Below are 14,255 nucleotides of genomic sequence, written 5' to 3' on the forward strand. Positions count from 1 at the left end.
GGGCAATTGTCCCTCTGACTCCTTACAGCCCCCTCACTTTGCTCCTTAGACACCTCCAAATGGCTCCCGGCTCCCTCTGCTCTTACAGCTGCAGTGGGGCATGACCCAAGGGGGTAGGAGGAGGCGAGGGGTGATGTGGACTGTGACTCTGACCTGGTGGTTGTGATCATGTCGGAGGAAAAGCAAAATGGCAGCGTGGTAGGTTCTTCCCCCCCTGCCCACAGCTGCTACTGGCACATGCCCATATAGCCTGAAGTGCATCTCATGCTTGAACAGCATTTCTCACCCGCCTTCCCTGAGCCATGGGAGATGAGTGTTGGGAGAGCTGGGCCTTGGGGAGATGCCCCGAACGTGGCCCGCTGAGAAGGTGAAGCATTGCCAAGCTGGGGCAACCTGGGATGGACGAGCCCCTTTAGGTTCCACACCGCAGGACAGCAGCTCCCAATACACTGCAGGCAGCTGGGCCTCATGAATAATAGTAATTTATCAAGCAGGTGTTTGAATTTTGGGTTGTCCCCTAAGCACGGTCAGAAGCCTGTGTTTGGCTGATGTTTGCAGCAGCCCTTACTGTAAGGGGTGGGCAAGCTCATTGAGCTCCTCTAGCATACTCTCAGCAGGTTAGCAGGGTAGTTGTTAAAAATACAGTCTGTTTATTAACAGTACCCCTTGCAAGTAGTCACAAGGGCTCAGTCGTAGCCTACTTTCAGTGTTCAAAACACATATGAAAGAAAAAATGCGTATAAAGTCAGAAGGGGTTGCTGAGGTCACGTAGTGCACGCTCCTACCAACCCCGCTTTTCTTCCTCATGAAGGGGGAATCAACTCACTTTGCAGCCCTCTGTACGGAGCCAAATCCTCATCCAGGATAAAGTTCCATAGCTCAAATGAAGTTATTACAGGTTATATGTAACGTATACTACGTTATTTATACCTGTTGAGCATTTTCCCCCAAGGTCATTTGACAGGCATCCCAGCTCCTGGTAGCTGAGCCGCAGCATCCGCTCTCAGCAGCCGTGAGCCGTGTGGAGGCAGCTCGTTGACGGCCTGGGAGGACGTGAGTACCTTCAGCTTTGAACAGCTGAGAATGCTGGAGTGCAGAAGTGATCGCATTTCTTCACGTGGATTTAGAATGAAAAGGCAGCAAAATTGCCTTGAATGTCTTGACTTATGATACCTCTCTTGACATACGGATGTGCTCAGTTGTCTACACTTGAGTTCCCAGAAGAATACAGTTGTAACAAAATAATTTTATAAGAGAGCCCTGGGGGAAAACAAGTGATATAGCAACTTTTATAACATACTAAAACTTCTATAAAACTCGTTATATGTGTTACCAAAATGATTCATGCTAGCCATAGTACATCCCATTCATTACAAATGAGAGTTGAAATTACAGTTCACTGTCTCTTAACATTTGCACAAATAGCACGCGTTGTCCCGATGAGGTTGAAAAAGGAATTCCCTAAGAACTGGAGATGTAATTGCATGCTGCAAGAAAGAGGCAGTGCTATTAGGATCTGTAACCCAACTCAGCTGTCAGAGACCAGATAAGTTCTGATCAGACCTGATTCCTCACCATCCTGGCAAATTTTCTCATTTTCCTGTAAGTTCCATTCGTTGTCTTGTTCCATTTGTTGTCCCTGACGCCTGCCCAACAGATGTGTCCTTCATGCATTGAGAAGTGCCATGTGTCTGTAGGTATTGCTCTTGCTGAAACTATTTAACACTGAAGGGCTTTTGCAAAACAGTGCTGAATTGCTGGCGGTGTTTTCCCTAAATAGGGGTTTAGATAACTTGTTCTGCTTAATCAAATTAGTTATCTTTGATTCAATCTGGTGTTTTAAGCCAAATTCCCAAGACAAGGCGGTTTTAGTAGTTTGTTCAGTTTGTAATCTGTTTTCCAAGAAAATATGCTTTTATTTTTTTCTTTCTTTGATTTCTGAGGGTCTCAACTGTGTGTGAAAAGTTGATGTAAGCCGGCTGAGTACAGGGAAATAGCTAATTTGACATTCAATTTCTTTGTAAGCTATTCCATTTTCCATGCCTTTCACTTGGTCTGCCAGAAGCGTCTGTTTAGCTGATCTGAAGCCCGTGCCTCGCTGGCTTTACTCTGATTTTTTTTCTTCTTCCCTGCTTCATGTTTGTTTGTCATCCCATCTTGCATCTCCAGCTTTATCTGTTTCATTTGGCAAAAAAGACACTTCACAAACTAAAATGGTCAGTTAAAGCTAAACTCTTTTTATAACTCATTCTCTGTGTGTTGGGACCCTTTGTGCCAACTGAAAACACTTCAAATCCCAGTCACCGCACCCTACGCAACAGGTCACTTTGGTGTAACCTGTTTAGAAGCGCAGGACTTGTTTAAATAAACCAGACCCTTGAGCTTTTATCTTATTTTTTCATTATTCACCTTGGTTTTTTAGGTTGGAGAAGTGAGGCTGTGCGCCTTGTATCGACGTCAGGACTGGGGAAGGTGACTGACCTCACCTTATCCTCGGCCAGAGGCCCCTTTGGTGCTCCAGCTCTGGGTAGAAGATCCATCAGTGCTCTCAGTCAACCAAGGGACACACACACGTATGTTTTATTAGCTCTGGTCCTCTGAAAAAGTGTTCAAGGGCTAAAGTTAGCGTGGTGCTTTTGTGATTTCTTGAGAGGTTTTGTTAAAAGTGAGAGCCGCCCGGATAGCTTGCTTATTTATCGAGACCTGAAACAACGGTCGCAGTATGTGCGTGGAAATGGGAGACATACAAAGTTGGATCTGGTGGTTTGGCTGACCTCCCAGAATTCTATTTTATCTCCCCCTAAATGTTGGGGCAAATGATGGGGTGGGTGAAAAGCTTTGGTTTTCTGCATATTGGAGAAAAGTCCTCGTTATGCCAAATCATCTGAGCCAGCTTTGTGCCCTCCCCTTTTATGCTGCTTCTCACCACCCTCCACTGACCCGAAACCTGTATTTTATTGATCTTTTAGGTTAGATTTGAATGTGTTTTCTTTGTTTTCTTTCAGAATCCATTCAGAGGATCTGAGTTCTCTCTGCTCAGGAATACCCTGGATAAATTAACCCCATTTATGCCGATTTACCCTACAGAGGAATCCCACCAGGATTCAGGGTGCGGGGCTCTCCAGCCCTACCACCCCATCAGCGAGGCTAACGCTCTGAGAGACAAACTCTGTCTCTGCGGGCAGCTCATTCTCCCACCTTTTATTTGCTTTTTTCTACCTACACCGTAAATCCTGCACCCTCCTATGCATTGCTATTTGTACGTATACTAACAGAAAGGTAGGCAAGCGTCCGGCAGGGCCGACATGCATCTGTCTGTAGTCTGTCTCTTCGTTAGTACAGCCCTAATGCTGTAAATGCTATTAAAAAAATTAAACAAGCAATGTGCGGAATATGAAAGAAATTTTAACTGGTATTCTGACTTCCAGAAATGCTGGGGACATTCAGTTCAGGAGTACTCCAGAAAACCAGGAGGCTGATGTCTTAGGTATGGTAATGGGGCTTCAGAGAGCCCCAGCTTTGCACTTGAAATTGGATTTTAATAGTGAGGATCTAATACTGATATTTGATTGTGAGGATACTGTGGATGCTGTTATGTGATAACTATTTGATGTGTATTAAGTTCAGTGCTTGATGGAGCAAGATACAGTTCCATTTTTATGAAAGCATGTAGGACTATGTGCGTTAAAATTTCACTTCAGTGGATGTGTGATTGCATTATCTTTGTATGTGTGTAGAAGCATTTGCAGCCAAAAACTCTGAGGATGGGTAAAATTCACTGCAATTATTGCCATCTGGGTAATGCAACAGGTACTGTAATATCAGTATTTGTACTTCTGTAAAATATGAGGTTTTCTTAAAATTACATTTGTAATAACTATTTTTGTAAAAATGATAGATCAGTTGATTCTTTTTTTTTTCCTTTTTTTTTTCCTGAAATGTATCCTACCTCTTTGTTGGCACTTAACTTTTTTTGCAAATTTCCTACTGCAGCCAAAGCCCACCCGAAGCTACAGAAAGGGAAACTCCGCAGCATTACGGTGACCGAGCTGCGCTGTATCTACCTGTGCAGGGCGAGACGATAGCTACACCTGCGGATGGCCTGTTTATATGAGCGGACATTTCCGAGTCGCAGCAGAAAGGCGTGATGGACCAGGTGAAGATGTGCCGCAAGCCAGACTTGCCCCGCGGGCTGCGTGGACGTCGGCGCAGCTGCCCCGAGCAGTGCCCTGCGGCCTCTCTGGAGCTGCTGCGTCTCACCTGCTGCATCACTGTCGTGGTTGAAGATGGAGAAGATGGAGCACGGCGCTCGTGCCAGCATCGAGGCTGCCGCAGCATTTCTCTAGTGCTCATTCCCAGCCCTGGCAGCTCTCTCAAGCAGCTGCCGGAGAATGGGGATAACTGAGCCACAGGATTTTAACTCGCTCGAGGTTTCTTGTTCCTGCAGAGTCATTTATTTGAGGACGCACCTCAAGAGGAGTCCCTTCTTACCTTACGCTCAGGGGTGCTTGAATGACTTGGGAGCCTAAAGAGCTGCTAATGCCTGAGTCGATTCTGCAGGTGGGACTTTGAAAACGCTACCCGAGGTGATGAGCTCGAGTATGTCTTTAGAAGTCAAAATATATAACCATTTGCTCCTTGGGACAGAACCGTTGTAGATACAGCTGCCATCACACCTCATTATTTTAGCTGCTCCCGTAGCACCTCCCTGGGACTTGTTGACAGTCCAAAGGGATTCCTGAACTCAGAACTTGTCTTGATATTTGCTTGCCCTTCCCACGCTTTGCCTGGCTGTTGTGTACATGTGAATCTCCTAAATATAGAAAAGAATGCAAAGGATAAGGAGTCACAGACACGCTTTGCGGGTGCACCCTGGGTGAGCCGCTTGGCTGGCTGCAGTGCGCTGCAAGCATGCTGTGGTTCACATTAGACCATTCCAGAACAGACTGGGAGTAAGACACGTCCCATCTGTTAGACAATGCACGCAGCAGATGAGTACAAATGTGTCTAGTAGGAGTATTTCTATAGTGGCAGCATACTCAGGCGATGAAATGGGGTGGCTGATCCAAGTTTCTCCTTCCTGAATCCCCAAGAAGGCAGCGTTCTGCTGCAGACCTACCTTGCTTGTCCAAGGGCTGGCTGCCAGCACACTGCCAACAGGCTGCTGGTGCCTGCCAGCGGGATTGAGAAGACGTGGTTTCAGCTGCGAAGGCAGACGACAAATTACTGTCCATAAATTAATCTCTGAGCAACTGAAATGTGAATAAACCAGCTCGCAGTGGAAGGAGGCACTGGATCCGGCAGTGACCACTGTTTGGAAAAGAGTAGGTGTTAACATGCCCAGAGGTAATTCGGGGCAATTAGTAGTCCTGTCACATCCCTTGGCAGGGCACGTGGCAGCTAAACTGGTATTTTCTTACCGTTCAGGAGCGCTGGGGTGTTTGGCAGCAGCTGTGGCCTCCATGTCTTGCTCTACTTCCAGGGTCGTCACCAGTGGGACTGCTGAAATGCCATCCCTCCTGCAGGGGCTGGACAATGTTCATAAGAAGCTGGACATTGGCAACACAGAGGGGACGAAGACGTCGATAACGGGTGGCTTTTCTAGGAGAGGGCTGTACCCGGCAGGTTGGCTTGGCTCCTGCGTGGTGGAGGCCGGACCTGCTCTCACTGCTCAGCGGCACAGCCGCAGCGTTATGCCCCACGTGCGTGTATGTCTTCCATGGCTTTTCCTGTTGGCCTGAGCCTGGTCTGCCTCTTCTCCGTCTCCCAAAACCCACGCACAGGTCCCACAGGAGGGATGCTCAGCGCGGGGCCCCCGACCTGCTGCGTCCTGACCCGCGGCATCAGTTGGTCTTCCAAAACAGCCCGTCCCCGATCCCGTCTTCAGGGTGTGCACAGATGCTTTTGGTGGTCACGTTGCTTGTCAATCCAACGTGACAGAAGCCCAGGGGACAAAATGGTGAAAGTCAGGTGTGGAAAGCCAGCTGCTGGGGAGCGGGAGGGAAAGCAGCTGGAGCAGCGCCGTGCTGAAAGCCCTGTGCATGGCGGGGTGAGGGAAGAGGAGAACTAAAACACATAGGTGTTTTACGACCAAATGGGCTAAATTAGGGTGAGGGGTTGGCTTTGCAGATGCCAGGTTCAAAAAGTTTCAAGCTGGTGTGGCAGGGAGGAGGCTGTGGGTTGGAGTAAGGACAGAAAAGGGAGAAGGGTGCATGAAATGCTCGTGTCACGACATGGCGTTGAAATGAAAGCTGGAAAGGTGGGGCGAGTGCTGGAAACAAAACCAAGTACTGAGGGCAGGAGGTTTGCAGGAGTTCCCAGAAACAGTTAAGGAGTTTTGGAAATCACCCTCGCAGGAGGAAATGAGAGTTACAGTCCTGCGCCACCGCTCCCGCTTGCTGGCAGGTCTCTGTCTTTCTACGTTTTAACGTTGCATGTGAAATCTATACAGGACAGTGTCCAACAAAATGTATATGTTTAAAGATAGCTTCTTTTCTTCCGGATGAAGCACAGTTTAGGTGGCTCAAGGGCCAAAGAACAACTCTCCAGGGTCAGGTAAGATCCATCTGGGAAAGTCCCCATCCCAGATTTTTCTTTGAATGTGCCATATCACAGCTTCATTACCTTCAAGGTAAATCTGCAAAATGCTTCTGTGAAGCATTTTGGAGACTCCATGCAAAGTCCATGTGTATCTTTAATTTATATGGCCACGGCTAGCTGTTGGAAACCTGGGTTAATTCACTAAGAGGAGTGTGTCTTTGGGGGGTTTTCCTAGGCTCTGCATATGCTCTTGAGCAGGTCAAAGATGTAGGGAAGGCATCCAAACATTTCTAGTAGGAGAGATAATAAATGAAATTGGTTTATAAATTTATTATAATGTCAAATAAAAATATATCTGGTTAGTGCAAAAAAGCATAGTGCAAATGGTGCAAGATTGTAAAGTGAGCATCCTTCTTCACAGTAACTACAACAGACCGAAAGATAAATGTTGTTGGCTTGCTCAGCTGGAAGTTTACAGTATTTAAATTATAATTACAGGTCTGAACTGTTCGCTACAGGCCGGTGTAGTGGGATCAGCCAGCGAAGGAGTAGGCAATTAAAGGTCCATTACAGCAAGCTGGTCCCGGTGGAGCCACAGCGGTCATGAGGAGCATGCTTGCTGCCGGCAGGCACTCGGGTGCACTCTCTCAGCTGCCGTTCTGAATTCAGGGATCGTCCAATCCTCCAATTCGGTTTGGACTAAAATGTGCGTGGCACAGCTGTGTTCATTCAAAAAGAAAAGTGTCTTAAGCTCTAAGGAGGGAATTAAACCGTGCTGAGGCCAGCCAAGAAAATGTTGAGACCTTTTCTATTGACTGGAAACATGTAAATCACCTCCATACCTGAGTCAGACAGTTAAAATCTGCTTTCAGAAGCGTTTTTACAGACAGCCCACTGTCACTGTCCCCATACATTCCCAGCTGGCATGATACCCATTTGACTCTCTTCTAGGATCTGTTTACCTTCTTTAGCTGATCTTTGGGCAGTTTTGTACGTTCTGCATTGCATCTTGTCCTCTCCTCCGCTTTGGCCTTGCTGACACGTCTGTTTCACCTTCCCACGGCTTCCACTCCTCGGTGCTGCGCCGAGTTGGCCACCGGCTCCCAGGCTGCACCAGCCGAGCTTTCCCTGCTCTCGGCTCTGTTGGGAATCCCCATCCCTCATTCAGATCTGCCTGAGACCTCGCTTAATTAAGCGGAAGAGTAGCATTGGTGTAACACACTGGTGTCAAGGGACCAAGCCCCCTCCCCAGTATCTGCTTTTCTGCATTATTGCGGTCCTTGGCGGGGGGGGGGGGGGGGGGGCTATGCTAGTAGCCTCCCAAATGCAGAGCAGCATCTCCGGCCACAAGCTGCCTCAGGTGCCCGAAGCCGCCGGGCTGAGCCATGGTGCAACTCCCAGTGGGCTAATTCAGCCTGCGAACAAACGCCATAGAGCTGTGCGGGGCAAAGGGGATCGGTTTTGTGGCAGTGGAAAGCAGCAGCTTAGCCCTGCCGGGGGCTTCCCAGTCCCCCTGCGCGCTGATGGACCCCTCGGCGCTGGCGGGGCTGTGGCACGCGTGGCGGGTGGCCGCTGCCCGCTCTGCTGCCCACCCCGTGCTGCCCACATCCGTCTGCAGCCCCCGTCAACTGTGGCGTGAATCAGCGAGGGGCCACGTTTTTCTCTAGAGGATGAAATTAAAAATACTATCTTCCGTCTCCACCAGTGGATGTACCCAGTGGGCCTTACGCACCGCGTACCCAGCAAGGTCATCAGCAGTGACATTGCTCGCAAGAGATGAACACAGAGCAGAGGAGTGTGATTTCTAGCTGGCCACGCTGTGGCGAAGGTTGCTTCTCGCAGAGCACTGGTTTTGCTGCTGAAGCCAAGCGGGCAACGAAACAAAGTGCGGGCAGCCTTTGGCCTTGGGTTTCACGTACAGCGATGCCCACGCAAGGCTGCCTGTGCGGGTAGGAGGTAAGGCTGTATTTTGCACTCAGACCTGCCTGCAGGAAAAAAAATGAAGCGAGGACTGAGGCACGTGGATCTGCAGATGGCACCCAGGACGCGCGCTGCGGTCAGTGAGGCTGCAGAATATTCATTGCTGTGCAGGGAAGGTTGAAATGCAGGTAGTACAGCTTCATTTCACAGTTCAGCATATTTTGATTGACAAATGCGCTCTTCCTCAGCCTTTGATGGTGCCTTGGTTACAAAAGTGCCCGCTATCCTGCCAATTAGTGCTCCCTATGCTCACAAATATTACAAAGGAAAAGGAAGATGACAGATCTCTAGTGCAGCCCCAGGACTGGTTTTAGCAAAAGCTGGAACTAGGTTCTGACCTGCTCTTGTCCCAGCCCTCACAGGACAGGCGTGCTGTCCAGCACGGGCCGCTTGCCGCAGCAAGGTGTTGCAAACCTTTTTGTGCTGTAGCTCTGCTGAAAGCAAACGGATGGCAGATTAGCCTCCAGGTGTTGCACCAAATTCAGGGGTGAGGCTAAGCTCATATAATTTATATCTTCTTCTGGTCTGCTTAAAGTTAAAATCATTCCGGTTACATGAATTTTTACACCCACGCTTGCTGTATCTGCAGCTTTGCCCATCCTTTACTCAGGTGGTGGGTTGATGCCGGTGGACACCAGGTGCCCACCAAAGCCCCTCTATCACTCCCCTCCTCAGCTGGACGGGGCAGAGAAAATACAGCGAAAGGCTCATGGGTCGAGATAAGGACAGGGAGATCACTCAGCAATTACTGTCACGGGCAAAACAGACTCGGCTTGGGGAAATTAGTTTAATTTATTACCAATCAAACCAGAGTAAGGTAATGAGAAATAAAAAACAAATCTTAAAACACCTTCCCCCCACCCCTCCCTTCTTCCCGGGCTCAACTTCACCCCCGAATTCTCTACCTCCTCCCCCCCAGCAGCACAGGGGGACGGGGAATGGGGGTTGTGGTCAGTTCACCACACGTTGTCTCTGTCGCTCCTTCCTCCTCAGGGGGAGGACTCCTCACACTCTTCCCCTGCTCCAGCCTGGGGTCCCTCCCACAGCAGACAGTCCTCCACAAACTCCTCCAGTGTGAGTCCTTCCCACGGGCTGCAGTTCTTCACAAACTGCTCCAGCGTGGGTCCCTTCCACGGGGTGCAGTCCTTCAGGAACAGCCTGCTCCAGCGTGGGTCCCCCACGGGGTCACAAGTCCTGCCAGCAAACCTGCTCCAGCGTGGGCTCCTCTCTCCATGGGGCCACAGGTCCTGCCAGGAGCCTGCTCCAGCATGGGCTTCCCACAGGGTCACAGCCTCCTTCAGGCGCATCCACCTGCTCTGGCATGGGGTCCTCCCCGGGCTGCAGGTGGGGATCTGCTCCACCGTTAACTCCATGGGCTGCAGGGCACAGCCTGCCTCACCATGGTCTTCACCACCGGCTGCAGGGGAACCTCTGCTCCAGCGTCTGGAGCATCTCCTCCCCTCCTTCTTCACTGCCCTTGGTGTCTGCAGGGCTGTTTCTCTCACATATTCTCACTCCTTTCTCTGGCTGCTGTTGCACAGCAGTTTCCCCCCTTCTTAAATATGCTATCACAGAGGCACTACCACCATTGCTGATGGGCTTGGCCTTGGCCAGCAGCGGTTCCATCTTGGAGCCGGCTGGCATTGGCTTTATTGGACATGGGGGAAGTTTCTAGCAGCTTCTCACAGAAGCCACCCTTGTAACTCCCCCGCTACCAAAACCTGGCCACGCAAACCCAATATAACTCATCACCTCTGAATTTGGCCCTCTCAATCTAAAGGAGAAAAAGGGATTTACAAGGCCAGTCCCAGCTTCATACATCATCTTCTCATCTCAGGTCTCTTTCTGGTGCACTCTTCAGCTTTTCCAGCGGGCAGTGTACCGGCAGGGACTTCTTTAGCCTGGCTTGAACTCAGGGCTCTGCACGGAGCCGTCTCGGCCAGCCTCAGTGCCTGCTTCACGGATGTTACAAATAGATGATGGATCCTCAACTGGGATCCCCCAACAAAAAGCTGTTAGAAGGAAATCCCCATCCAGAACGATATTGCAAGAGCTTGCAGCACAGTGGTGGCAGCATTTTCAGCCATTTCTGAATCTGGGGTTTCACAAGCTGCAAATTGATGAATTAATTGCAGCCAGGAATATATCCTTCAGCTGCTGGAAGTCCATGAGCAGTGCTAAGAGAAAGCCTCACTCACTGAAACTAGTTTGCAGTTTCCCACTCCATCACCTAATAAAGAGCCAGAGCCAAACAGACCAAGTGCAAATGCTTCTTTATGGCCAGATCTCGTAACAGAGCAGTACATTGTAACGTAGTGTATGTTTCCTGTATAAAATCCATTCACTCACTGGAAGACTTTGAGCAAACACCAACAAAATACTTAGCAAAAAAATAATGGGGGTGGGCAAATGTCAATATAATAAAAAATTGCTTCTGCTGCAGGAATGGACGGAGGATCCGCTGAGCACGATGGCCGTGGCATTGCTTTTGCATTCAGCTGGATGCGGGTGAGGAGCACCGCGCTGCAGAGGGGCTGGCTCTGCCAGAGCACACCCTGATGAGCAGCTTGAAAGCCCCTTGTAGGGCCCTATAGTTTTCTTCTGTAAGCAAATGTAAAGACCGTAACAGCGTAATATAAAAAAGAAAAATCATTTACGGCTGATCTGTTAACCAGCAATAGCTGGTGAGCTTCAAAAGCTGAGGCTTTGAGATGGGAGCTGTCGGCAAGCCTGCGGGGAGTGGTGGGTGTACCACCTCCTGGCATCCCCTCCTTCTGCCCCAGGGGCCGTTGCCTGTTTCAGACCAAATTATACGGGATTCTGCATTCCACCTCTTCCATCTTGCTGTTTGTAAGTTTTCAAGTGTTTTAAAACATTAGTGTTAAAATAATTTTGACTCTAGTTTTCTGTTGAACCAAATAACTTATGTGTGGTTGGGGCTAATTTATAATTAGCACTTCTAAGCAGGAGGCTAAGTCTAATTGTGTTGTCCTTTCTGCAATAACTCCTTTGCCATGTTGATGCTGTTTTCCACCAACCCACTAAGCACACAGCAGGGAATGCCCTCCTCTGTCTCAACTCACAGGTCGGCCCGACCTGCTTTGACTCACCCATTCAGGAAATTAAGTCAAACACCAGGTCAGGAATGTGTAAAGTAGATCTGATATGCATGATTGTTTATTTTGCTATAATATTTTGTGGTAACATTATCTCAAGGGAGAGAAAAAGACTGTTCCAGGCAAAAAAAGAAGGCAGGTTCTTCTTTTCAGTCAGTTCAAACCATCGTAATTCCCAGCTGTCCTGCTTGTCATCTTTTCAATAGATAAATTTTTTGCAGCACTTTAGGGTAAGTCCCGTTATCAACAATTTTTACATACTGTCATGGATAGCTCTGTCTCACTTGCGGCCGTGACCAGTTCCTTGTCTCAAGTTTTCACAGAGGGTTCTTGCAGAAAAATCCTGATCAGGGCATGTGCTTAAAAATCACTGTTTTAAGCACTCAACCACTGTCTTCCATTTTAGAAGCAGCTGTCCACAGATAGGAATCCAACCAAATAAATTCCTGGGTAGGCTGGCTTTGAATTTGAGCTCGCTGCCTTTCTCCAAGTAAGCTTTCAGCGTTGCACAGGCCAGCATTTGCACACTATGGCTGGGTACCTTTGTTTCCCTCTCTTTTATTTCCTTTGCTTGTATATAAGAACAGAGCAAAGCCTTAGAGGTGCTTGTGTATGCTGTGTTACATCTTCCAGGTTCATGAAATTGAATCCACAGTTCTGCCTTCACGTGGCAATGGGGGAGCAGACCAGCGAGTGGAGGCAGGAGAAGGGGAAACCCAGGCCTGGAGGAAAGAAGGCAAAGAAATACCCAAGAATTGCAGCAGCGATAAATACGGCAGAAGGGTAGGGAAGAGCCATAAACAGGAGGAGAGGAGGTAAGAGACAGAGGCATTCCTTTCCTGACTGGAAAGAGCCTTCAGTGCCAGTGGTGTGTTACTATTTCTGACACTGGGCAGGGGACGGGGAGGGCAAACCCTTGCGCGTCAAGAATGAGGGGTAAGTGCTGCAAGTCTACTTCACAAAATCAAATCTTTTATGGAGACTAAGAAGATAAAATGCCTGGTATGCTGGAGGGGCAGGGCAATTGTAAAGATCAGAAGAGTTTTCTTTCCTACTTACCTTCCTGTGCAGCCCAAGGTTATTTAGCTAAGCTTTTAATACACAAATGGGAATTTTGCTGAATGACTCTCCAGTATAATTCTTCATGCAGTTTTTTTCTCCTGTCTCTGTCTTCTTTATTTTTGTTTTGTTTTGTTTGAACTACCCATAAGCTGTGATTCAATAACAGATTTTTAAAGAATGGGTTGCTGGCGTGGGTTGGGGTGGCTCTGGTCAAAGAGGTGTTTTGATTTTTTCTGGCCTGCTTCCTGGGCCAGGGGACAGAGCAGCAGAGAGAAACACTGGTAACAGCATGAACAGCATCTGATTCCCGGGACGTCTTCTGGGTGGCATTAGGGTAACTGCATTTCTTTTCCATGAGAAAATGAAATTGGAGTCTTATTATGGGCAGCTTGTGAGTAATGCAACTTAAGCAAAGTTTGAATGGAGTCTTTTTTTTTTTTTGTCAAAAAAATGAGGTAATTGAGAAAGGAACAGAGATTGTCAGGCATTTAAACCCTCCAGCTCTTGCAGCATGAAGTATAACAAGGCCAAACTGAAAGGCAACTGCTGCTCCCTAACATCAGGTAAGAATTCCAGGAGCATCCTCAGAGCCGCAGCAGCACTAGACCTTTAACTAGATGCAAAGGGTGCAAGCAAACATGAGAAAGCAGATCCAAGAAGGCCTTGAGCCCAAAACCTTTAGTTATTTTTGCCCCCCCCAACTAACAGATGATATTAATTTCCTTTCACTTACAGCTTTCAGCTACCGCGGTTACAACGCTGATACATCTGCAGAAGGTGCAATATTGCATCTTTGGGGATTTTTAGGCTTCCAAGCACATTCACAGCTAGCCTCTGCACAGCTGGGAGGCTCGCAGAGGGCCATCAGCCGTAAGGGGCTGCGGTGTGTGCTGGGCGATCAGTGCTGCACCCCGCTCTCCCCTGGCTTCTGCAGGCGGTGCTGCTCCCCCCCCGCCCCCGGTCCCCCCACTGCAGAAAGGCAAGAAAAAGACTGCTTCTCTGGGAAAGGAAAGCATCTGGCTGTGAATGCAACAAGACCTCCTCAATGACATTCTGTGCATTAGGAAACATCATCTGGCAGACAGATATTTTCAGGAATCCCTATTACAGCACTTGCCAACACCTTGAGTAAACTCCAACGCTATCTATTTGTTGTTGAAAGCCATGGGAGATGTAATTTATGGCATTCTTGAGCTCTTCCCTGCAGATCCCGTAGCCTGCTTGAACTAATGAGAGAGAGGGCTGAACCAACAGGGCTTGCTTCTTTTAACCCACCAATAAAATAGGTATTTTATCATCTAAAGGATTTAGAGTTTCTTCTGCCTGAATCCATCTCTCCTGCTAGTTAAAAACCACTGTATGAAAATAACTTTGAGGTAGTTCTTGCCCATAAAAATGGATTAGTCCTTCCCGAGTAACCAACAAATCCTCCAAAGTTTAAAATGCATTTAAAGATACAACTTAAATTAATATTGAGGGTTTCAATTTATTGAGGGTTTAACACGGAGGGTAGCTGCACAAACCCTCCTGGAGAAAATACTCTTATGTGAGGTTTCA

Source organism: Mycteria americana, chromosome 1 (assembly GCF_035582795.1).
Source record: "Mycteria americana isolate JAX WOST 10 ecotype Jacksonville Zoo and Gardens chromosome 1, USCA_MyAme_1.0, whole genome shotgun sequence".
Classification (NCBI taxonomy): Eukaryota; Metazoa; Chordata; class Aves; order Ciconiiformes; family Ciconiidae; genus Mycteria; species Mycteria americana.